Genomic DNA, 6,325 nt, shown 5'->3' on the forward strand with positions numbered 1-6,325 from the left:
GAAGATGGCGCAGTCATAAGGTTTGTCGCGACCTAAAAATCAGATTTTTTAATCTTAGGCTAATTGATTACTAGATCAATTAAATTAATTAACCTAGCTCGAATTCTCCCAAACTCTACCAATTCGCAACTTAGGTCCAATTATGAGCATGCAAATATTTTCAATGGGAGCCGACACTAATCATTTAAGGTAGGTTGATTAGAAACCTAAATAAAATAACGGGAGTACTATTTTATTTCTACGAACCAGAGATTATAAATCCGGGGACTTGGTTCCTTTCGGTACCAATCTCAAGAAAAATGCTCAATTCGGCAATTTTGATGAATTCTGATTTAGAGTTCAAAGGTGCAAAAAAAAAAATTTGATTTTCTTTTTATGAATTTTTTTTTGTATTTTTGATGCATTTTCAAATTTAAATTTAAGTCACAAATCTTTTAGAAGAAAGATTATAACCGCTAAATCTTTCGAATTAAGTTTCGATCTGAACCCTGACAGATCGACCCTAAAAATTCGAAATACCCGCTATGGAAATAACTCTATCTAAAGACTGATAGATAGACTCATTCCCATGTGTGCGGTTGCGGATTAGAAGATTTTCCTAACCGATCACATCTTGAAAAGATTTTGCTATCTTGAATATCTTGGATATATTCAAAAGATTTTGAAATTTTCAAATTCTATCCAAGTAATACACATCCAAGATTTCCAAAGAATAAATAAATCCTAATTGAAATAGTGCCTATTGCTCAAATATGCAAAGTTAGATAACGATATGGAATAAGCAATAAAATATCCAAATTGATTCGGATGAGATATTTACCTAAATGCGCAAATAACTTTCCAAATTCGAATCGCCAGCGGATTGGGAGTGCGGATCAGAGGACCGACGGTGGGTGATCGACGACAGACGCGGTGGCGACGATGAGAGGTGGCGGCGATGGAGGAAGGGAGCCACGGGACTCACGGCTGACTGGAGTTTGTAGATGTTGTCGGCCCTGGACACTTGCGTTCTTCTTATTTGTGAATGATTCAATGATGCACTCCTTCAGAAACTTTCTCGCCACCTCACCCACGAGTCATCACATGCAAATAAAATATTTTTTCTCTTTCTACCTTGGCAACAACTTTCCAGCGGACACAGCGCCCAAGAATCTCAACCACAGCAACGTGTAATTAGACTTGTCCCAAAGATCGGTTCAGTGAAGACAAGTGGTCGTCTTGATGGACTTGTAGCGGACTGACTTCTCGAAACACTGCTGGCCACAAGAGCTCGTTGGGTGAGCCGGTGTTGCTGGAACAGTCAGAAAACTCTTCAGGGCACCGTCGAGCTAGATAGAACTCCGTAAGAGCCTCGCTGGCTCTGAAATATGATGATGGTGGCTCAGGCGACCCTGGGCTGTGCTGGTCGCGGCTAAGTTGGGCAGAACAAGGGCGGCAGATGACAGCTGCTGGACACATGGGTTGGAGCACGTTGTCTAGAGCTTCTTGATCAGCGACGGCACAGCAGCTTCATTGGTCGTCTAGGTGAAGCGATCAGCAAAGTAGCAGTAGCAGAGGAGCTTGGCTGCAAGGGAGGTCGACGTCGGCAAGGAGGCTGGGTCGCGGCTGTGGAGGGACTCGGCCGCACACTCTCCTCTCTTTTTTTTTTTGGTATTTCGTGACTTCTCTCAATAATATGGCCGTACTGTGAATTGTATGGCCCCCCTCACGATTTCTCTCTAATGGCCACACGACTCCTCTGCTTCTCTCTCTCCGTGTGTATGAATTGGGTGCCCCCCTCCCGAGAGAATCCTTATTGAATGTATTTATAGGCAAAGTTTAGGTTTTTTTTTAGCTTGCAATTACTTCCTATTTTGATTCAAAGAAAATATTGCAATATCTCTGTGATAATATCAATTCATTCAATTTGAATCGTGATAATATCAAGATTAACAAACCAATATTTTCCAACTCGACATTTTCCAATGAAAATTTTAGCTCTTATAATGTTCATGGGCTTGGCCAAGAATTTCTTGAAAGCGGGCTTAGTCCAATTTCATTAAGTTCAGAGCCGTTCACTCGAGTCCATCCACCGCCAGTCCAATTAATATGCAAAATGTAATTAAGCTATATGATAAATGCTCCTAAAAACTATATGCTATGCCATCTAATTATATTTTTTGTTTAGGGATTAAAAATAATAATAATAATCTCTAATTTTCTATGCAATTGTTCTTAAATGACTAGTTAAAATTTAGATGTCAACAAGGTTGTGTACTCCCAGATGGCCGATGTCGAAGTGGCGCTTTTCTCTTACGCCTGCTCTCTCATGTCCTCTATCTTCAGCTGCCTTGGCTTCACCTTAAGCCTCGCAAAGGAGGACTATGTCGAAAAGGTATCATTCGATTGCGAGAGTTGCGACTTACATGCGTGTTAGATTCTTTTCCCTGACTCCCTCGAAACATGGAGGTTAAAATTGTTTGGTTATGGAAGTGCGTATACTAAGGGGTGTCAATGGGTCAAGTCAGGTTTCCATGATACCCGACCCAACTTGAAACAAGCAAAATGCTTGTGTTTCTGATCCGGAACCCGACCTGAACAGCAAATGACCCAGGCTAAAAGCCCAAGTCAGGTCGGGATCCGAGTATCCTTTTTTTTTTCTTTTCAATTCAAAACATGACAATTAAATCCAGCTTTTCGAGCCATCAAACCAGAAAAAGACATAACGAGTGAATCAAGCATCAACCATTAAACCACTATCTGAAAGGATAAGATGCAGAGTTCTAAGCTCCCAAATCAGATGGTCGTACAGGGAATTTAATGGAATATGATGGACTAAATTGAAATTGTTTCAAACTTGACACGAGCAAAAACTGGTAAAAAATAAGACATGGTTCAACTATAACAATCACAAAACCGCAGAGCATTCAACTAAGGAAGGCCTCTCTTGATCGAAAGAGCTATACTTCTCAGTGTGACTTCACATACTCCAAAACGACATGGCGAGCCTCGATCTCTTCTCCAAAATCCTGCAAATTGATAAAATAGTAATGAGCCGCTTGATAAAGAAAATATGCAAACAGAAACAAACATTCTACACCACTGTTAAGCATCACAGATGACCACTTACCTGTTCTAAACTTATACATGTTAGAAAACTTTCTATGATTTGTCAGCATAATAAGGTTACCGCACATCATTGAGAGAAATAAGATAGGCCAACAAAAAGTTACTAAAATTCGGCAGAGATTGTGAAATAAGTACCTTTAGAACAACACAGGAGCAACCGATGAACTTCCTTGCTTTTCCTTCAGAATCAATCTTGCATAACTGCAGAAACAATTCTATCAGAAACCAAGATACTGACAATATATTGCAGCTTCATACTTGATGATTCATTCATCTGCAAAGCTGTATGAAAATAATGCACCTAGGGGACCGGCGGACCCGTTATGCGACTAGACGAACTGACGGGCTCGAAGTCAACGATCTCGGATTAAGCTTAAATTTGGTCGGCTGAAGCGAAACAGCGTGCTGATCAATACTCACTGCCATCGGCTGTGACTACTGATGGATTTTCGTGATTCAAGGTCGTTTAGATGGATTTTTCTATTATTTTAGTATTTTTTATGGGTTAATTTAGTAAAGGGCAGTTTCGTAATTTTGCATTTTGATGTTTATTAATCCTAGTAGGGTTAGGTTTGGAGATATATAAGCTTGTTTTAGGATTTCGTTTGAGTAGACTTTGGATATTTTGATTGTTAATCGATTGAGAGAACAGTTTGTTCCTTGTTATCGTTTCGATTCTTCTGTTTAGCCTAATTTATTTCGTGCTTCAACATCAATTGGTATCAGAGCCTAGGTTATCTGAATCAATGGCTGAATAGAATCGAGGTGGTCGAAGACAGCGTGCTCATGGAGGCTGGGGGCGTGAAGTCGTTTCTGATGCAGATGAATAGCCGCGTCTGAGAGACCTGCGAGATATAGAAATTCAAGAACAGAGAAGGCGAATCCAGGATTTGGAGCGACGTCTTGCGGAGGCAGGGCTTGACGCTCAATCTGAAGAAGAAGCAGAATCTGAGGATCCATCCGATGATGAAGAGGAGGACGTAAACCTTTTCGGGGTTCTGAACCAGGGGCGGAATCGAGGAGTACAACCCGGAAATCAGCACTCTTCTCAAAATTTCGGGATGAAGATTGAGATTCCCGAGTTTAATGGTAAGGCTCATCCTGATAAGTTTATTGATTGGTTACATACGGTAGAACGGATTTTTGATCTTAAAGACCTAACTGAGGGGCAAAAAGTGAAGTTAGTGGCTATTAGGCTGCGAAAACATGCTTCGATTTGATGGGAACACGTGAAAAAGCAACGCGCTAGAGAGGGGAAGCCGAAGGTGGATCGTTGGGAGAAGATGAAAAAGTTACTGCAAAAAAAAATTTTGCCTACTCATTATAGGCAAGAGGCGTTTATAGAGTATCATAACGTCAAGCAAGGTGATAAAACAGTTGAGAAATTTACAGAGGAATTTGATCGCTTGCGGATGAGTTGTGATGTGGCGGAGGAAGACGAGCAGACGATTCCTCGATATCTGGCAAGGCTGCGATATGAGATCTCTGATGTTGTCCAATTACAGCAGTATTGGACATATGAGGATGTGTGCAGACTAGCCCTAAAGGTGGAGGGGCAGTTTAAAAGAAAGAGCAGTAAGTCCAAGTGGTCTAGCAGTGGTTCTAAGTGGTCTAGCAGTAATTCCAAGTGGTCAGATAAAGAGTCCCGACGGAAAGCAGGGAGTTCTTCAGCCCCGGCGGTAGTTAAGGGCACTGGATCGAAATCTGCAACAAAAGGAGAACAAGGTAGTGCCGGATCTAGCAGAGGAGGAGCTGCAGGCAAGCGATGTTTCAAGTGTCAAGGACTCGGACATTTTGCTGATGATTGTCCGAACCGACAGTTTGTGATACTTGTAGATAATCTAACTTTTGATGAAGACCCGACTTATGATGAATCTGATGGAGAGCAAGAAGATGCAGATTTAGATCAGGAGGACATTGTCTATGCCGATTCTGGTAAATCTTTAGTTGTGCGTCGGGTTTTAAATATTGCTGAGGTAGATGATGAATCGTGACTCAGGCATAATATCGTTCATACTAAGTGCACTAGTGGGGGGAAATGTGTGTAGTATGATAATTGACAGGGGAAGTTTTGAGAATGTGATATATACCACTATGATAGAAAAATTGGGGTTGAAAACTGTCGAACATCCTCAACCATATAAGCTGTCATGGCTTAGGAAGGGGAATGAGGTAAAAGTGAGTAAGAGGTGTTTAGTGCAGATCTCAATTGGGAAGAAATATACTGAGGAAGTGTGGGGTGATGTAATTCCAATGGATGCTTGTCATATTCTGTTAGGAAGACCTTGTCAGTTTGACAGGAAAACACAGCATGACGGATTCAAAAATACATACACCTTCAAGAAGGATGGTCGGATCATTACTCTGGGTCCTTCAGATTTGAGAAAAGATGGAAAAGTAATCTGCTTTCCAAATCAGAGTTCCAGGAGGAGGCGGTGAATGCCCCAGAGCTTTTTGCTGTTGTAGTCATGGAGCAGAATCTTGATAGTCCAGAAATTTCAACTCAAATTCTGCCGATACTTGAGGAGTTTGCTGATGTCGTACCAGAGGAATTGCCACCTAGATTGCCAACCATGAGGGACATTCAACATTGTATAATTCTCGTTCCAGGAGCTGTTATTCTTAATAAGGCAGCTTACAGAATGAATCCTAAGGAGCATGAGGAGATGCATAGGCAAGTGCAGGAACTATTAGAAAAGGGTGCAATTCGAGAGAGCATGAGCCCTTGTGCAGTGCCAGCTTTGTTGGTTCCTAAGAAAGACAGGTCGTGGAGAATATGCGTGGATAGCAGAGTTGTCAAGAAGATCACGATTAGGTATCGCTTTCCTATCCCGAGATTTGATGATTTAATTGATCAGTTGTATGGAGCGACTATTTTTTCGAAGATAGACTTGAGGAGTGGATATCATTAGATTAGGGTACGTCCTGGAGATGAGTGGAAGACCGCTTTTAAAGCTCAAGATGGTCTGTATGAGTGGATGGTGATGCCTTTCGGGTTATCTAACGCACCGAGCACCTTTATGAGACTGATGAATCAGGTGTTTCGTCCTTTTATTGGCCAGTTTGTCGTCGTATATTTCGATGATATTTTGGTTTATAGTGCATCGACTGATCAACACTTGCAGCATTTGAGAAGGGTGTTCGAGACATTGAGGGAGCAGAAATTATATGCTAATACCAAGAAGTGTCACTTCCTGACTGATCGTGTGACCTTTTT

General features: G+C 41.4%; 1 long non-coding RNA gene across 1 annotated transcript; it reads right to left on the reverse strand.

Annotated features, from left to right (window-relative positions):
- Positions 1 to 2,706: 2,706 nt before the first annotated feature.
- On the reverse strand, positions 2,707 to 3,395 carry LOC130135806 (uncharacterized). The gene is made up of 2 exons (XR_008815035.1): positions 3,244 to 3,395; positions 2,707 to 3,008 (listed from the first exon to the last, which is right to left on the reverse strand). It is a non-coding gene; the product is annotated as an uncharacterized LOC130135806 (long non-coding RNA).
- Between the last annotated feature and the right edge of the window lie 2,930 nt (positions 3,396 to 6,325).

This window comes from Syzygium oleosum, unplaced genomic scaffold (genome assembly GCF_021117445.2).
Source record: "Syzygium oleosum isolate NSW1041296 unplaced genomic scaffold, Sole_v2.1 Sole_v2.37, whole genome shotgun sequence".
Taxonomy (NCBI): Eukaryota; Viridiplantae; Streptophyta; class Magnoliopsida; order Myrtales; family Myrtaceae; genus Syzygium; species Syzygium oleosum.